This window comes from Schistocerca americana, chromosome 2 (assembly GCF_021461395.2).
Source record: "Schistocerca americana isolate TAMUIC-IGC-003095 chromosome 2, iqSchAmer2.1, whole genome shotgun sequence".
In the NCBI taxonomy this organism is placed as follows: Eukaryota; Metazoa; Arthropoda; class Insecta; order Orthoptera; family Acrididae; genus Schistocerca; species Schistocerca americana.
In genome coordinates, this window is record NC_060120.1 from 34,871,200 (window position 1) to 34,891,806 (window position 20,607).

At 40.8% G+C, this 20,607-nt stretch overlaps 1 long non-coding RNA gene across 1 annotated transcript; it reads left to right on the top strand.

Moving 5' to 3' along the window:
- The first annotated feature begins 865 nt into the window (after positions 1-865).
- Positions 866-19,616, top strand: LOC124596578. Its single transcript, XR_006978323.1, has 3 exons — positions 866-1,149; positions 18,626-18,736; positions 19,452-19,616. It is a non-coding gene; the product is annotated as an uncharacterized LOC124596578 (long non-coding RNA).
- Positions 19,617-20,607: the final 991 nt, after the last annotated feature.

A 20,607-nucleotide genomic window follows, 5' to 3' on the forward strand; every position in this document is an offset into this window, starting at 1 on the left:
AGGATTTTTATTTATGCAGATGGGCCTGTATCATGTTCATTACACCTCTGGGTCTGTGGGTTCATCCAAGGGCATTTGAACCCAAGTATCAATCTCATTTCTGTTGCTTTTAAGTAAGGTGTGCTACTGACAGCTAGGGCAGTCTCAACGTATGCCTATAGTACTGGTATATTTTGCTTTATCACAGCACAGACCTTTATGACACAGGCAGTGTTCATAAAACATTGTGAATGAAAGGTAACCATTTTAAAAAAATGTCAAGATCCTCAGAAAACATGTAGGCCCTACTACATTCAGTCATATATATGTACCCACAGAAATTTCGGAAAGTCGGTGATCTTGAATTAGAGCCACATCAAAAGCTGATCACACAGTTATATTTTGTGCTTATTGTCCTCTGCTGTCTTGTCTACTATATTTGAGGCGTTGGGTCGTAAAACATGGTAACCAACAAAACGAAAGCTTACGGGGAATCGGCTGTTAAGTTTTGAGGAAAATATCAAATAGTTTGCTCTAACAAAACTCACATAATTATGTTGCGCAGATATTCTATGTGTAATGAAAAGTAAAATTCGTCTTAGCTGCTCCTCATAACATTTTGTTGGCGAATATAAGAACTAAAATCAGAGGAAAGATGCCCGTAGATACCATATTTTTCATTCACGTATGAGACATTGCTACCTTGTTATCTGCCAGATACCATGTTTCACATTGGAAATAAAATAAAGTAGCCAAAAGTTGCATTACCAATTGTTTTATTAGTAGTTTTTAGGTACAATAATTTTACATTTAATGCTCAGGAACTAAGCTCGTGTAATATCCGTGATATGCCTTTGGAATATACTTGAACAGGCTGAGGACATCTCGCATTTTTTCTTATTGACGTATTGGTGTATTATACAGCAGTGGAAGAGGTGCGTTAAATTTCCCCGGAAAATCTTCTGTAAGAGGACGACCTTTCAGCTTCAATGATATTGCTTCACCAGATCTGAAATATGATCTATTAACAGTCAGAGAATCTGGTTCTTCGCGGACCAACAGAAGTTTGACAGACGCAAAAATTACATTCATGGGTGCTCTAAACAATGCCGTCAGTGGAAGAAACTTGAAAGAAATCTCCCTGCTGCATTCTGTACACATGAAAGAGAGGTGAGCGTTGGGCATTTTTCAAGATCTGTCCCCATTCCTCCGGGCAGTACACATACTGAATGTGATCCCTCACATACTGCTCTACTCGGCCGAAATCTCTATCTGATGGCAACATAGTATGTCCAACTACTGGAAAAACATGTTCAACACGTTTTACATGGCCACTTGCCAATAACTTAAGCCAGAGAGCGACTATTGTCCAGTTTTTATTTTGACCACAGCAGTTATCTGATATTACTATCAGTTTCTTGCACTGCATGTCATTCACGGTGAAGTGTTTCAATATGGAACTTGCAATTTCCTCACTTCCTCACCTAGCAGTAGCCTCGTCCCAGTAATAAAAGTACCCTACGTTATTGGACCAATCAAGAATGCTGATGTTGTAGCAAAACAATTTTCTTTTGTAAAATGCAGGTCCAGTGGATAATTTTGGAATGGGCAACGCCTGTTGGAGATCAAATGTTAGAACAAGGGCGTCTTTGTCCTCTGGGGCAACTTGCAAAATTTTTTGGCCGGCAGCAGCATGTAGGTGGTGTTTCTCGATTTTGTGTCCAATTTCTTGGACTTTAGCGTCATTTATCGTTTACGGCTTGTTGCAGTTCAATTCTCGTTGAGTTGCAGTCCTTACGTGTGTCTGTCTTAGGAGACTTGAACCCTATATTCAAATCTTCCGTAAATATTCTTCTGAACTTGTCTGAAGATACAGGACTGCTACCACTTTCTGTGTAGAACTGAGAATATTCTTCAAAACAATGTTTAACTGTGTATTCCATAGACATGTTGTTGTTGTTGTTGTGGTCTTCAGTCCTGAGACTGGTTTGATGCAGCTCTCCATGCTACTCCATCCTGTGCAAGCTTCTTCATCTCCCAGTACCTACTGCAACCTACATCCTTCTGAATCTGCTTAGTGTATTCATCTCTTGGTCTCCCTCTACGATTTTTACCCTCCACACTGCCCTCCAATACTAAATTGGTGATCCCTTGATGCCTCAGAACATGTCCTACCAACCGATCCCTTCTTCTGGTCAAGTTGTGCCACAAACTTCTCTTCTCCCCAATCCTATTCAATACTTCCTCATTAGTTATGTGATCTACCCATCTAATCTTCAGAATTCTTCTATAGCACCACATTTCAAAAGCTTCTATTCTCTTCTTGTCCAAACTATTTATCGTCCATGTTTCACTTCCATACATGGCTACACTCCATAGCAATACTTTCAGAAACGACTTCCTGACACTTAAACCTATACTCGATGTTAACAAATTTCTCTTCTTCAGAAACGCTTTCCTTGCCATTGCCAGTCTACATTTTATATCCTCTCTACTTCGACCATCATCAGTTATTTTGCTCCCCAAATAGCAAAACTCCTTTACTACTTTAAGCGTCTCATTTCCTAATCTAATTCCCTCAGCATCACCTGACTTAATTTGACTACATTCCATTATCCTCGTTTTGCTTTTGTTGATGTTCATCTTATATCCTCCTTTCAAGACGCTATCCATTCCGTTCAACTGCTCTTCCAAGTCCTTTGCTGTCTCTGACAGAATTACAATGTCATTGGCGAACCTCAAAGTTTTTATATCTTCTCCATGGATTTTAATACCTACTCCGAATTTTTCTTTTGTTTCCTGTACTGCTTGCTCAATATACAGATTGAATAACATCGGGGAGAGGCTACAACCCTGTCTTACTCTCTTCCCAACAACTGCTTCCCTTTCATGTCCCTCAACTCTTATAACTGCCATCTGGTTTCTGTACAAGTTGTAAATAGCCTTTCGCTCCCTGTATTTTACCCCTGCCACCTTTAGAATTTGAAAGAGAGTATTCCAGTCAACATTGTCAAAAGCTTTCCTAAGTCTACAAATGCTAGAAACGTAGGTTTGCCTTTCCTTAATCTTTCTTCTAAGATAAGTCGTAAGGTCAGTATTGCCTCACGTGTTCCAGTATTTCTACGGAATCCAAACTGATCTTCCCCGAGGTCGGCTTCTACTAGTTTTTCCAGTCATCTGTAAAGAATTCGTGTTAGTATTTTGCAGCTGTGGATTATTAAACTGACTGTTCGGTAATTTTCACATCTGTCAACATCTGCTTTCTTTGGGATTGGAATTATTATATTCTTGTTGAAGTCTGAGGGTATTTCGCCTGTTTCATACATCTTGCTCACCAGATGGTAGAGTTTTGTCAGGACTGGCTCTCCCAAGGCCGTCAGTAGTTCATACATTTCTTCAATTTCTTTGTCATCTGCAGAGCTAGTTGGCATATAAACTTGTACTAGTGTGGTAGGGGTGGGCTTCGTATCTATCTTGGCCACAATAATGCGTTCACTATGTTGTTTGTAGTAGCTTACCCGCACTCCTATTTTTTTTATTCATTATTAAACGTACTCCTGCATTACCCCTACTTGATTTTGTATTTATAACCCTGTATTCACCTGACCAAAAGTCTTGTTCCTCCTGCTACCGAACTTCACTAATTCCCACTATATCTCATTTTAACCTATCCATTTCCCTTTTTAAATTTTCTAACCTACATGCCCGATTAAGGGATCTGACATTCCACGATCCGATCTGTAGAACGCCAGTTTTCTTTCTTGTGATAACGACATCCTGACATCCTCTTGAGTAGTCCCCGCCAAGAGATCCGAATGGGGGACTATTTTACCTCAGGAATATTTTACCCAAGAGGATGCCATCATCATTTAACCATACAGTAAAGTTGCGTGCCCTCGAGAAAAATTACGGCTGTAGTTTCCCCTTGCTTTTAGCCGTTCGCAGTACCATCACAGCAAGGCCGTTTTGATTAGTGTTACAAGGCCAGATCAGTCAATCATCCAGACTGTTGCCCCTGCAACTACTGAAAAGGCTGCTGCCCCTCTTCAGGAACCACACGTTTGTCTGGCCTCTCAACAGATACCCCTCCGTTGTGGTTGCACCTACGGTACGGCTATCTGTATCGCTGAGGCACGCAAGCCTCCCCACCAACAGCAAGGTCCATGGTTCATGGGGGGGGGGGGGGGGGGGGTCCATAGACATAAACATCTTATAAGGATATTTGGGCCTTGTGTAGTGACTTTCGTATTTGGGAAGTTTTTATATAAAAGTATGCACATTTTTTGTATCGTCTTCTGATTACTTTTTCTTGTGGTGCCCATCTCCACCTCTTTTATCTGATGGTGGAGTAAGAGCGCCATTGGTTTTTTTTTTTTTTTTTTAAACCAAAATTTCGACTCTCCCCCTACATTTTTGCAGTCCGTGGATGTTGAGGAAAGCGGTTTTACATACTTCTACTTTTTGCCCTTCAACCAAGATATTGTAAGTAATGGTAAATTTTCTTCGAGAGGGACTTCCACTCTTTTTCGTACTTCTGGCAGTTTTTTTTAACATCTATTAGACCAAGTAGACAAGGATTTTGGATGTTGTAGTTTCCCATTCTATTGAGCTCGTCAAACACCGAGTTTCGTTCGTTAGGATCAATCTTTGAAAAACATTTTTTCTTACAAAGGCAATCTGTGCCTGCTTCTCGAGGTGCTTGCGGATTTCCTTTTCCTCGAGAAGACAAATAGCTTTTACCTAAATTTCTTAATTTTTTCCTGTTAGTTTACCCCACCTTTCCTTTTTCTACCTTTTTTGTTTGATTTTTCCTGATCATCTATAGTATCCTTTTGTTCAAGAGGTACCGACGATCCTGCATAACGGACTCTACTAGGCGGATTAGATTTTCCAGAAGCAGTAGGTGACCTTACATCCACATTGTTTTCATCGTGACTGTTGGTTGTAGACCTACTGGTACATGGTTCCGATTCACAATCCTGGTTGATATTGAGCGCGCGGTCGATTTCTGAAACAAAATGAGGAATACTTGTATCGAAAAGCTCATTACCCTTCTTTCTAAAAAAAAAGTGCAAGGGATAATAATAAAATTCTTGTGTGCCTCCCGATTCTGTTGCTAGTCTATCAACTTGAAGCCACTTGGGAGGTTCCCGTATCCCCAACCTGCAAGAGAAGGGCCGGCCGGGGTGGCCGAGTGGTTCTAGGCACTTCAGTCTGGAACCGGGCGACCACTACGGTCGCAGGTTCGAATCCTGCCTCGGGCATGAATGTGTGTGATGTCCTTAGGTTAGTTAAGTTTAAGTAGTTCTAACTTCTACGGGACTGATGACCTCAGCTGTTAAGTCCCATAGTGCTCAGAGCCATTTTTTTTGCAAGAGAAGGCATCTACAGTTCATCGCAGAAGCCGAACTGCGGCTGTATCTGGCGTAATTCGTATCTTATTGAAAACGATTGGTCCGAAGATTAACTGAAAACGCTTCGTGATCCGACCAGGATTCAATCTCGTGACCTTTGGCTTGGTAGTCAAGCGCTTAAGTCAGTACATTACAGGACGTAAGGTAAAAGTGTTATGTTTACATTTCAGGTAGACATTTCTTCAGAAGAGCTGAGTTACACCATGATAATAGAAAAAATCCTGAGTGATTTAACCTAGTGGGTGTAAAACATGGTAACTCTAGTAGATACCGTGGTCACCTTCGCACATATTTATAGTTTGCGAGTCAAAATGAAACCTATTTCAGTTATTTCTATATAATGCTTTGTGTTTAAGTTTTAGGAAGTTTGGTTACCACATACTCAGTTCATATTTGATGAAAGGAACATTCAGAATTTCCATTTTTGAAAGGTTTCAATATGGAACAGGCAGTAAAACTTGGTAAGTGCAGTACATACCATCTTTTACTTCAAACAGATTAAGAAATAAAGGCATCTGTTCTTACCTTTTTAAGGAGTAATTTGCATCCAATTTGTTTGCACTCATAAACAGGATGATACTCTGGGCTTTCATCTTCGTCATTACAGGAAGAACTGTAGTCAGAATTATTGTTAGCACTCGAAACTTTCGATTCAAGTTCCTTATCACTACGGAACAGACTGTTTTGGGCCGCCATGTTTGTTACTTACAATATTTTACCTGCAGTCAGCTGTCACTTACCATAACATAATACCAACATAATTTCTTACAACGTACACATCTCCCACAGATTCCTTCACCAACCTATGAAATCAGCTGTAAGGAGTCCGACGTTGCCAAAAACGCCAATTGGCAAAAATTGTTAAATACCATGTTTTACGACCGAGTGCCTCATTTAATCAAGCTGTTATTAAATGTACATAATGTAATGAGATTCCTATCTGTACACCCTCTCTCTCTCTCTCTCTCTCTCTCTCTCTCTCTCTCTCCCCCCACCCCCCTTCCTATTATAAAGGAATTGAACACATTGTTATGCAATTTAAATTTTTTCCAAACAGATTTACATTACAACATCATAAAATATATTACATACAGTTAGCACAAATATATCTTTCTTAGATATCTTTGACAAGACTTTTTTGTCTCATTGTGATTCTCAATATACACTGCCACTTAGTGGTGGCTAGCTGTAAATAACTTTTCTGTTTCAACCCAGATAAAAAGTCAGTCGTCAGCTGCACAAGAAACCTTATTTGGTTCACCAGTTTCAGTAGTTTAAATTGTCATCTTCAGAAGTGAAACAGGCTCAATCATTGGTAAGCCAATGTCATGATAAGGACACACAGTGGTGTCCTTTGCTACAGAATCAATAAAACAAAGTGATATCGCTAAAAATATATATGTGCAATGAGTAGCAAACAATTAACTGTCAAATCTCACATCGTACATACTAAGTATGATGAAAGTCTGTTTTATTGATTCTGTAGCAAAGGACACAACCACCCAATTATTATTTTGATGTTGGCGTACCAGTGATTATTGCATATTTTAGTTCTTAAGATGACAGTTTAAACTATCAAAACTGGTAAAAAGAAGGAAAAAAATGTTTTCTTGTGCAGCTGATGACTGACTTTTTATCTTTGTTGAAATATTCTGCAGCTGTTGAACTACAGCTAAGAACAAAATCATAAACTTTGTTGTTGCCTTACACAGCTGTCATATGGCATAAACATTCACCTCCCAACATTAGAACAGTTGTTACTGTTTACCCACATGTCTGTATTTTTTGCAGTATAAGGCACAGCTGGTGTGGTTGTGTATTTGCAGTGCTTAATTCAATGTAGACCCTTGAGATATAGCAGCATTCATGGCAACAGTCTGATCAAGGTGGTCCCACAGATTCTTGATTTGGTTTAAATTCGGCATGTTTGGTGGACAGGAGAGTACAGTAGACTCATCTTGATGCTCTTCAGACCGAGCGCATACACTGTGAGCTGTGTGACACATTGCATTATCTTCCTGGTAGATGTCAAGGTGCTGAGGAAAAAGAATCTGCATGTAGGAGTGGACATGGTGCCCACACTTGTGTTGGTCCACTGTGCCTTCCAGAATGACAAGATCACCCAGGTATGCACTCCCCAGACCACAACACTCCCTCCTCCAGCCTGAACCCTTCCCACTACTGTTACTAAGTGTTTACTTTCTGTCTGATGGAGCACAAAACATAAGTCATGGCCACCTGCATCACTCAGAGGATGTCCAGTTGGGGTATTGGCATGCAAATTTCAGCCTTCATTCCTGATCAACAGTAGTCAGCATGGGTACACGCATCAAGCATCTGTTGCAGAGGTCCATACGCAACAACATTTTCTAAGCAGTCACAAGGAGACACTGTTGAGAGCCTCTTGGTTCATTTGGTGGTCAGTACCTCGACCATCGCACATCTTTTCAGCTGTACACATCTCCGCAGCCACCATTCACCGCTGCCATCTATGGCCCGTGGTGCACCACTGTTGCCTCGGTGCTGGTTTTGGATAGTAGAATTTTGCCTTGCATGGTACACTTTAACCATTGTGGTACATGAACAGATTACAAACTTAACCATTTCAGAAATGCTTCCACTGTGGCCTGAAAGCCAATGATCATGCTCTTTAGCACATCAGATTAATCATTCCATTTTTATATTATGACATTAACTGTGTTGTCTTCTTCAGCTCCCAGCACAGTTTATATACTCTCTACTGCTAGTGCTATCACCTGCCATCTGTGAGTCGTTACTGCAGGTCTGTACCACACGTAGGTGGTGCTCACATTAATGTGATTGGAAACTGCACACCCATCCCTTCCTCTTCCACAGTCTCTCTGTGCGTCTTCTCCCCCCCCCCCCCCTTTCTCGGTCCATCTCCTCCTCCCCATCTCTCTCTCCAGCTCCTCCTCCCCTCCCTCTCTCTCTTTGTCCATCTGTTCCTCCCCCCTCTCTCTATCCCTCTCCTCCTGCGTCCATCCCACTTTCTGTCATCTCATGCCTCCTCTCTGTATCCATGTCTTTCCATTCATCTCCTTATGCTTCTTCTTTCTATCCACTTCCTCCTCCCCAAATCTGCCTATTGATCTTCTGCCCCACTCCCTAATTATCACCTCATCCCACTCTCTGTTTATCCCCACACATCTACATACACACTGCACAAGCCTCCTATGGTGTATGATAGAGGATACTGGTCATCTCCTTTCCTGTTCCAATCACAAATAGAGCAAAGAAAAAACGGCTGTCTATAAGCTTCATTATGAGCTCTTTTGTGCCTATCTGCGACTCAGCATCTCCACTATATGGCAAGTGGCAACTTTCCTTTTCATAATATTGTTACATTGCATCCTGGATTTTCCGTTGTTTGATTAACTTCATGGTTGTTAGGCAAAATGTGCATTGGCAGCAGTTGAATCATTCTGTTGGCGGCCTCAAATGCCAGTTCTCTGAATTTCTTCAATAGTGCCTCACAAAAGAATGTCTTTCCTCCTAGGATTCCCATTTGAGTTCACAAAGCAACTTAGTAATACTTACATGCTAATCGAACCTACTGGCAACAGATCTAGCAGCACACATCTGAATTGCTTCAATGTCTTCTTTTAATGCAACCTCTCTGGGGTCCCATATGCTCAAGCAGTATTCAAGAGTGGCTCACACCCTAATGTTCTTGATGTGTTTACATCGAGGTAATAGAATCTATCTCCTCTGGTTCAAAGACTATGTAAGTTAGCCAGTATCGATTTTGTCTCACGCTGGCTGGGTATATAGCGCATGTCCGAGGCAAGCAGAGAGGCAGACGGAACTGAGCGATCAGGAGGTGCAACTGTCGTTCACTGTGGCTGGAGCACAGTCTGTGATAGAGGCGAGTGATGGCTGGACTGCCTTGGTGTTAACACCGGACATTGATCTGCTCTCCGGCCCTCAGACGTTGGTTATGGGGCTCCGTTTCCATCTGCTGGAGTTTCAATCTTACCGATAATCTTTCTAGTGAGCATCATTCCTACGACAACTGTGGTTATCGCAAAAATAAAAAAGAATTGTGCAGGCTTGTTTGTCGTATAAAACTTTCTCAGTTCAGATTCAGATTATGATACTGCTGCTGCTCATTACTTGTCGTTAATTAATATTTGACTAAGCTGGGACATGCTAATTGGCTGCAAAAGAGGCATTTTGGTTTTCGTATGTGTATATCTGTGAATGTTCTTTTCATTAGTTAAAGAGAGATGTGTAATTGTTAAGGTTTTTGCTTGTAATTAAGTTGCGGGGTTGTTTTCTTAATTGTATGACCACTATTTTATTGTGTTTTATTTGCATTTTAAAGACTGCAACGTATGTATAAGGCTGTGGGTAGAAATGTTTCTAATAGCAGATTACTGTGTGTTCTAGAAGGCTTTCTTGTTCTGGTTTCAATGTTTATGTACCTTGGCCCGGAGGAGTACACGGGTCGTGTGGGTCCGTTCGGAGAGCAAGAAGGGCTTGTGTCCAGAGCAGGACTGTAAAATTCTAAATTGTATTTTCTTCCTATAATTTAGCACTCTTATTGAGCTACAATTGTCTGAGTAGCTTATGCTTAAATGTGTGGTAATTAAGCTTGCAGAAATTTTGCTTCGTTCAAGGTTTGCTGAGATAATGTTCAACGTTCAATAATTTTATTAATTGGGTAGATGTTTTTTTTAAATGCAATTATGCTTGTGTCTTTTTAACGTTGAGTTTTTTATTATATTTTATTTATGGGAAAGGTAAACTTTAGCCTGGTTGCGAGGTGAGTTTCTTCCTGAGTTCACTTCGAAAGCCTTTCCTTAAATTTTTGGTGTTACTGAAATGGATTAAAGAGAATTTGATAGTGATCATATTTATTTCAAAATTTGTTTGCTAAAGGATAAAGAATGTAATGAATGTAAATTGTACAGTATATTTTTTTGAGTGTCAAGGAATGTGAACATGTGCTGAGGAACTACACTATAATAAAATTTATTATATGTGCAAACTTGGGCCTAGTCCTTCCTTAATCAAAAGTGAGAACCTGTTCTAAAGATTTTAAGTCATCGCTACAGTTCTAAAACCGTCTCATTTATAAATGAGCTACACTTTCCTAAAATTCTCCCAATCAAGTGAACTCAACCATTCGCCTTCATTATTACCAAACTGAGGTGCTCGTTCCCTTTCATATTGCTCCACAGCTTTACACCTAGATATGACTGTGTTAAGCAGTACACTGCCAATGGTGTGTCTGAATGTAACAGGATTGCTTTTCCTTCTCACCCACATCAGCTTACATTTTTCTTAACTTAGAGCAAGCTGCCATTCAGATCAACTAACAATTCTGTATCCTCCTACAGTCACTCAGTGATTGTACCTCCTCAGTGATTATACCCTGCCTCAGCAACAAAGAGCAGTAAATTGCTGCTCACCCTGTCTGCCATGTGTACAGAAAATAAGAGCAGTCCTATCACACTTCCCTGGGGCACTCATGATGATACCCTTGTTCCTTATGAACGCATGCGATTGAGGCCAGCACACTGGGTTCTGTTACTTAAGAGGTCTTTGAGCCACTCACATATCTGGGAGCTAATTTGTGAACTACTCAATGTCGATAGCCATGGAATTTGATGTCTGTGTCACAAAGTTGACTAAAATCAATCCAAGGGTATGGGAGGAGGTCCCAGACATTCACTCATGAATACATGTTGCTTCATTTACATATTAGTGTATTTCCTGTGGCTTCACCTGTGAATATGTTTGACACATACATGGCACATATCGCCTCCCCTCCCCTTCTTTTTATCTATCTCCTCCTCCCCCAACTCATTATCCATCGACTCCTTCCCCTCTCTATCCATTGCCTCCTCCCCCCTACCTCCCTGTCAATATCCTTCTCCCCCTCCTCTGTCCATGTCCTCCATGCCTCCCTCGACGACCATCTTCTCCTTGCCCCATCTCCCATGCCCTCTTTGCCCCTCTCTTTGACTCTCTCCTCCCTACCTCTCTGTCCATCTTCTTCTGCCCCCATCACCTTACACATCTTCATCTCCCCCTCACCCTATTTGTTTCCTCCTTCTCCCCTCCCCTCCCCTCCTTGTTCTCCTCCTTCCCCATTTCCCTACCAATCTCCTCCACCTCCTCTCTCTGTCCCCTTCTCTCTCTGTCCATTCCCCTCCACCCCCTCTCCCCCTTTCCATCCCCTCCTATCCCTCTCTCAGCCCATCCCCTTCTCTATCCATCTGAACCTTCTCCCAGCTGTGACCATCACACATGTAGTCCCTGCTCACTCTGTCAGTGAAGCATGCTGTTACTACTCCCACAACACACCTGTCATACAGGGCAGCCTACAGGTCAAGGGCCCGAAAACCATTTTTTGACTCTGATGCATAGGCTGGCATGCACAGCAGGTCGATAAAGCTGGCTGACGCTACTCCAACAGCACATTCCTACATGCTGGGGGCTGAACAGTCTCTGTCTCTGAGTGAATAACATTTTTAACTTCAGCTTGCACTGGAGGACACAGTGGTACAGTAGATTGCTCATTAGTACATAGTCTTTGCTTTTTTATTACAGTCATTATTTGACAGACAATGGTAATTAACTAGCAAGTGAATTGTAGTGATGCGTTGAGCCAATTGCAATGATGTTTGAGCATATTGAAATGATTTTAATTTATGGTGGACAAAGAACAAATGACAGAAATAGTCTCATCCTCTATTCTAAACATTTTTAGGTATTTTAAATTCAAACTGTATAAGAAAAATACCATGGAACACAATACTGAGAGATATACATGGAAGAACCAAAGAAACTGGAACACGTGCTTAATATTGTATAGGGCCCCTGTGAGCAAGCAGAAGTGCCACAAAACGATGGGGCATGGACTCAACTAATGTCTGAAGTAGTGCTGGGGGGAAATGACACCATGAAACCTACAGGGCTGTAAATAAATCCGTAAGTGTACAAGGGGGTGAAGATCTATTCTGAACAGCACATTGCAAGGCATCCCAGATATGCTCAATAATGTTCATGTCTGGAGATTTGGTGGCCAATGGAAGTGTTTAAACTCAGAAGAGTGTTCCTGGCACCACTCTGTAGCATTCCTGGCTGTGTGGGGTGTCACATTGCCCAGTCCATCGGAATCCACAATGAAGATGAATGGATGCAAGTGATCGAACAGCAAGCTTATGTATGTGTCACCTGTCACAGTCATATCTAGATGTATCAGGGTTCTCATATCACTCCAGCGGCACATGCCCCACGCCGATACAGAGCCTCCACCAGCTTGAACTGTCCCCTGCTGACATGCAGGGTCCATGGATTCATGAGGTTGTCTCCATACCTGTACACGTCCATCCACTTGATACAGTTTGAAATGAGACTTGTCTGACCAGGCAACATGTTTCCAGTCATGAACAGTCCAATGTCAGTGCTGACAGGCCCAGGTGAGGTGTAAAGCTTTATGTCATGCAGTCATCGAGGGTACAAGGGTGGGCCTTCAGCTCCAAAGCCCATATCGATGATGTTTTGTTGAATGGTTTGCACGCTGACACTTGTTGATGACCCAGAATTGAAATCTGCAGCAATTTTTGGAAGGGTTGCTCCTCTGTCACATTGAACAATGTTCTTCAGTCGTTGTTGGTCCCACTCACAGAATCTTTTTTCCAGTCACTGCAGTGTCAGAGATTTGACGTTTTACTGGATTCCTGATAGTCACAGTACACTTGTGAAATGGTCATACAGGAAAATCCCCTCTTCATTGCTACCTCGGAGATGCTGAGTCCCGTCACTCGTGCGCCAACTATAACACCGTGTTCAAACTCACTTAAATCTGGATAGCCTGCCATTGTAGCAGAAGCAACCAATTTATCAACTGTTCCATACACTTTTTGCTGACTGCAGTGCCATATTCTGCCTGTTTACGTATCTCTGTATTTGAATAGGCATGCCTATACCAGCTTCTTTGTTGCTTCAGTATATAACATACATACGTAACATACATATCATCATATTGATGAAAACTGAGAATGTCATAGTTACAGATGGTGTAGAATTTGCTAGTATACTCACTAACAATATCACAGATACTGTATAAATTTTAAAGTGTGACCGAACTCATCAGGGACCTTGGCATCCAAGGATACTCGGACAACCATCCCACTCAGTTTTTGTTGTTGTTGGAAACTAGTGATGAAAACAAAAGCACATAAAAACTACTCTGAGATTAAAATCCAGAAAGTCTGCATGATATGATGCAGTTCAGTATCATCTAATAAGGCATGTGAGTAAATAATTGAACCTTTGTTAGATATAGAAAGCTGCTCACCCAGAGCTAAAGTATTTCCAGAAAGATTAAAAACAAGCATAGTAGTGCAAAGCTACATGTAAAGTGATAAGGAAATCTACAGGGAATCTATTTCTGCTTTGACAAAATCTGTGATAAATGCGTTAGACAAAAACTTAGCGTCCATTATGTTTTTAGATTTGTATAATGTTTTTGGCACAAGCAGTCATACAGCTCTAATAAGAAAAAACTTGGAAATTATGGCATAAACAGACAAGCACTATAATGGATAAAATGATATGTTGCAATGGAAAGCATCGTTTGAATACAGAAAGTGAATGCACATCTGAAATCAGAGTTAATAAACATAGTGTTCCTCAGAAATCTTTACAAAGTTCACGATCAGTCAGTCTGTTTATAAGTAATACCAAAGTGTGATATTGCAGTGCCTGTGATGCAATGCATGCATGTTCAAAGGAACATTGCATTGTTCTTCTGAACAACACAGGCACTGCAATATCTTTTTTATCTGCTGATACCATGCAGCAGCTTTCAATTAAAATGTCCTCCCCTGTACAGGAATTACGCAGTGCATGCATGAGTATAGGTTGTGACGCAGGAGCAATGACATATGGCTGTTCAGGTCAGGCCGTGAGTCATGCATGGACTGCCAAAGCGGTTATGGTGATCGCTTGTATAAAGCAGGAAGTACAAGTCTGAGTCCCATCTGGCACAAATTGTCATTGTCATCATTCTGTTATACAGCTGACAGTGGTTCATATTCGCAGCTGCGAATACTTATTATAAATATCAAAATGAGTGAGAAGGAAAATAAACACTATATGCTGATGGCATAAAGTTAGTAAAAGAAAAAAAAAATTAAAAAATAAATAAATGAAATAAAAATTATGCCAACACTTGGAAGAAATGCACATATCATATTTAAACAAACACAGTACGTTGCCCCATAGAGGACAACATTTTTTTTTTTTTTTTCTTTGCAGAGTGTATTTCCCTTTCTATTTTGCCTTGATGAACTTCGTGTGATTTGCCTGTTATACCTCTGGGCTCATGGAGTATGAAGCATTCATTGTCGACAGGAGGAATGGTGAATCTGCTCCTTTATGTGACTAAAATGTTCCCTGCAGGGGGTCAGGGCACAAACCCATCAATGTAGGCAATTTCTCACACAAGCAGCTGAAAACTATCCTGTGTTAACTGTAGCTTGTAATTTCTTGAACTCAGTCATTTTCTAGGTTCTTTCTTAGTTTACATACTACATTATTCTCTATACGTTAGATATGATCTTTGGAAATTGATATATGTAAAAATATATACAGTAGGGGGGGGGGGGGGGTGTATGAATATAAACTATGTAACATACTTTGATTATTAAACATGTTACATATCTAACCAAGAGACAGCCACCACGGAGACAAAATGCTAAACACCGCCAATTACTCATCCTAAGACTACTGTGAACTGCCTAGTTTGTACTTATCCACCATTTGAGCTAGCAACTTGAGACCATACATGTGTACTTTGTTTTACAGTGTAAGACTAAATGGAGCTTCATATATAACACTCCTCACAGATTAGAGCGCAATACAACATGATAGTACACATCAGCAAAGTAGTTTTGCACCCCACTACATAAAAAGACATTGCAATGTGTGATGTGAATGGAAAGTATACAACTGTTCAGTCACTAGAGTTAAGCCTACACACCTATATGTAATATCCATGTCGCCACTGTAGAGTCTTGTACCACAGGGAAGCAAGGAAGAGGATGTTGTTATGGGTGGCCGGTATCCTCTTTCTACAACACAAATGCACATGTGGATTAATATGATTCTTTATTTATTTGTACTGGATACTTAACTTGAATAGAGTTGATGTGCTGTGGTACAAGCTCATCAGTAATAGTCCTCTTGCAGACAATATCAGTAATCCTGCTATTACAAACTTTAATCACAGTGCTGAAAAAGTACAAGTCCTGCTATGATCACTGCTCTGGTCACTATGTACTGTCATAGCCTGTGATGTGAACTGAGCACACTCTTCGAATGAATAACAGATGCCAAACTGGAAGTGAGTCAGTGAGTGTGGCCCTCCGGTCAGCAGCAGTGGCTAAATACTTTTCTAGAAGGCGTTGGCTGTGTGTTGCTTGTCAGTATGACTCTGGTCTCTCTCGTGAAAGGTGCGCTTGATACAGCGCCTACTATTGATCTTCGCACTTTATCTTTGCCAACTGGTGTGCTGGCGACACCTTACGCCAGCTCATTATATATGGGCATAAAAGAGGACAGGGCTTAAAACAAGATAACTGAAGTGTTTGAAACCACATTCATATCTGTAAAAATGCAGATTAAGGACTATGATAAATAAAGCAATTTAACAAAAGAAGCTGGTGGATAAGTTCACTTTCAAGTCTTTTATGCTACATTTATGCTGCTTGTATTCTGTATCTTATAGTGTACAAAAACTGTAGGGATGAAAGAGGTTAGTCACAGAAATAGTGCTTGTTGTAACATGCATGTACAGGGGCAAAGGGAGACAAGTCCAGTGAATACTGCGGAAAAAGAGGGGCATGTCTGTAAATGTCACACTGCATCTTACTAACAGTGTATTTATTTATTTTTGACTGTACTTAGTTTAAGAGACATATGTTTCGTTCTCCATTTCTGTCCTCATTTTAAACCACTTGCTCAGTTTACTTGTGTTTGTTGTTGTACCACACATCATCAGTAATACAATGGGTTGTGTGGGTAACTTCCTTAATAGCAAAAAGAGTCAGGAAGATCTGAGTAAGAAATGGACATAACAGTCCAAGAAATAGATCTTCTGCATTCTCAAAGTGCCTACCAAGGTAAAAATAATATGAAGAAAAAGGTACACCTGTAATGTTTTACAACTGCCACTTACATTTTGTTTGGACCTACAAAGAGCAGTATTTTTTAAATACTTCCTATCAATATCTCAAGAGAAGTATGTACATAGACTTATAATAAGTATTTTGTGCTCTCAAAGCCCAAGACTATGTGGTGTTTATGCCACACCTCTGCCTACATTTTATTACATTTTGTTGTTATGCTTTAATGTACAGGACAGAAAGATTCATGTCACACTAAGCTAACAAGAAGTCAAGAGTCATCTGACCTAACCGTCCTAGTAAATGACAGGCGGTCTCCGACTATGAGACCAATGAAGTGAGTAGAAGCTGTATCACACTGGAACCAGTGTAGACAGCAGTGATTCACCTATGAGGCTAGACACCAAAAACCATATCTTTGATTATTTAGATTTACTATTGAAACACTGATATGTCTCCAAATGTGCTGCTTACATTACCTGCACTAGCAACCTTTTAACAGTAATTTCTGAGCCATGCTGGTTCGTATTGTTATCTGCTTAATGGCCTACTAGTGTGACTTCACCATTCTGGCATGCTGTGAGGTGGCGCAACTGTGCATTGTCATGACTTTGGCAGTGATCTCTGACTTGAGTGCAGGACAGGTTCCTCCAGAGAGAGGGAGAGAGAGGAAGAGACAAACAATGGGGCATGAGATGGTTCCCGTATTGAAATAGTGTGTTGCCTTGTACATGGGAACCATTATGGTGGAAGGTTGATCTATGGTGGACCTAGAAAGCTTGGTGTTTGGAAAGGTATTTTTCTGGTGCATTCTATTCATGGGCTAAGTAGATCAGCCCCCTGCATTCCTGGCAGTTTATGTTGCATTAACTTGGATGCTTTGTGCCTAATGTGAGAGTCCTACAGTTTTCTTGTGCAATTGGTGAGATGCTCAGTCGCATGGTTGCTGATGCCACGAGTTGTTTCAGGACGGGCCACCTCTGCCTGCTTCTTGTCTTATTGCTCTCCAGCATTTTATTAATGTTACTGTGAGTGTATTTGTTTGGATGTAGCCTTAAGGTTTTCCATTGATAATTGTTCCCCTATTAACTTCTTTGTCACTTTCAGGGTACGTCACTGTTGTTTAATATTCTCCCCCACCGGGGTGCTAGCATCATAGAAGTTTCTGCTCATTTGTGCTCAATCCTGATTATTCATTTAATGGATGTTCATGTATTAATATGCATTTGTTTTAGTTATATTTTAGACGCTTGTTCTGGCCATGTCCTTGAGGTGTTTTTTTGAGGCCATCAATAAGGAGAGATTGGTTAGTTGCTTGCCATTGCCATGTCTGATTCTGAGGTAAGATCTTGTTTGGGTTTACTTATGTGACTGCATCCATCTCAGGCTGTATGTTCATGCCTCAACACCCAATATTTTGGGGTTGCTTAATGACCTTACTCATTATCTCTCAGGGCAAATAATTGTAACTATTTTCAATTTTATATAATGGAAGGAAACATTCCACGTGGGAAAAATTATATATATGTCTGCTTGTGTCTGTATGTGTGGATGGATATGTGCGTGTGTGCGAGTGTATACCTGTCCTTTTTTCCCCCTAAGGTAAGTCTTTCCGCTCCCGGGATTGGAATGACTCCTTACCCTCTCCCTTAAAACCCACTTCCTTTCGTCTTCCCCTCTCCTTCCCTCTTTCCTGATGAGGCAACAGTTTGTTGCGAAAGCTTGAATTTTGTGTGTGTGTTTGTGTTTGTTTGTGTGTCTATCGACCTGCCAGCGCTTTTGTTCGGTAAGTCACCTCATCTTTATTTTCAATTTTATTAATTTGTGTTGCAAATTGTATTAAATTTGGTTTGTATGTTTTAGTGCTTTTATTGAATGAATTTGTTTAACACATAATTTAATGGATGCTCAAGAAATTCACCTAATTGGAGGACTTAGATGCCTATTTATCTTGCACTTCATTTGGTGAAGGGCTATTGCGCCTGTGTTACTGTTTGATTTAGATCTGTCTTGCCTAGGAGATTTGCTGCAGCGTTTCCTACCTGACAGCACTTCTCTCCTTTGTTTCAGGGCCTGAAAGGGGGGAGTGTTTGGTACCTGGTACTGGAGTGGCTGTGTATTGCCACATGCTTCGGCTCTGCTCAGCACGACTCCAGCTTGCTGTTTGTCAGGCAGTGCAAGGTCTGACATCATTACTTATATCTGTAGGCACCTTTCATGCCTCTTTGGCAGCTTCCGAAGTTGAGTTTTCCTTTCTTTCTGTAACCTTCAACCACTTGTTCCTCAGTGCCTTATGTACCAATATCCTGTCTAGCACCTTGACCGTGATGCAGGTGCAAACCTGTGATATTAAGGACTTACTGCCTTTGACTCAAACACTTGTTATTCGACTGTATTTTAGCTATTTAATTCATTCTCTTAGAAAGGACTTTCTTAAAGTTTGTTGTTCAGAAATTGTTCCAGGGCCCACTGCTAACTTAGTAAAGCTTTAAATAAAATTGTAAAGTTTTTTGCCTGTTTGGTTTTGTTAAATTTGCAAGTCATTCAATGCTGAATATTTATCCAGCACCTTATATGTCAGTTCTGTAGTTGTTGTAATTGTCATTCAACAGTGCCTTAACTGAGAGTGTTAAATTTTTGGTGCTCCCTTTAAAAAAAAGAAAATAATAATAATAATAATTGGATTGTGAAGCACAATATTTGAAAATGTAATGTTCTATAGTTATTCAAATTATTTGGTTGTCCTATTCCTGTGGATTTCATTGGCAGTAGACTGTGGTTGATTTCCACTGGTAAAGGGGGGGGGGGGGGGGAGAGTTGTTCTTTCCTTTGATATCATTCATCATCTGAAGTTTGCATATGGTGTTATTTTATAACTGTATTTTATTTGTTATAGGAAAACAATACACTGGAATGGAACACAGTGGTTGCCTTGGCTTGTCATATTTAAAACATGACCAATTGGAATATGAACTTAAGCTACGATGGCTGCCAATCAAGGGTGGCATCGCGGATATGGCAGCCATGTTATGTGCAGCATTGAATGGTCCTGTTAATTAATTCTCGTGACACTGTTGGCGAGGTAGGTGTCCCTATTTCTAGTTGCTCCACAGCATTGGCCAAATCGGATTGTAATATTCAGTTCCTTGAGGGTAATCAGGTTACCCTAAAACAGTTGTGTAGGGTGTAGGCTCAACTCTTTCACTCTGATAATTGTCTTGCTGATTTAAGGTATTTTCAGCTTGATAAGGAACGGGAGGATATGGTTAATCAGTTGATGATGTGTGTGAAGGAGTTGCAAGTCTGTGCCGCCACTGTGAGTCGGTCAGACCAGGTTTCAGAGCATACATACTCCCAAGGTTTTAATAGAGCCATTCTTGAGTTGTTTACTTAGTTGCCCAACCCGATCATACTTTTGCTTCACAGTCTTTTGGCACTGTCAGTTGATCAGTTAGCCCTGGCTGAGAAGATATCATGGTTGATCATATGTTTTGGCTCTGAGCACTATGGAACTTAACTTCTGAGGTCATCAGTCCCCTAGAACTTAGAACTACTTAAACCTAACTAACCTAAAGACATCACACACATCCATGCCCCAGGCAGGATTCGAACCTGCGACCACAGCAGCAGCGCGGATCCGGACTGAAGCGTCTAGAACCGCTCGGCCACAGTGGGCGATCATATGTTTTGAACTCCATGCTGATGCCTTGCAAATTTCACACTCTGTTATCCTTTGTTCATTTTATCCTTTGTTCTGAATGTTTCTGAGTAGTTTGTTTTCTGGAATTATATAGGATCAGGGCATTTTAAAGGTCAGTTAGGATCCTGTGTAATAGAACAGAAGTTATCACCACACATTTGAAATGAACTCAAGCCTGTGCATTATTGGCAGGTACAAGCCCCCATGGAAACCCTGGTTGAATATATCGAGCGTGGTTGCAACACGATGTCTGCTTACAGATGAAAGTAATGGAGCAATAGAGTAGGGTAATGTTTTTAACAGCTTGGAGGGAATGAGGCTGGAACATCATTTGCATGTTGTTTTTGCTGAA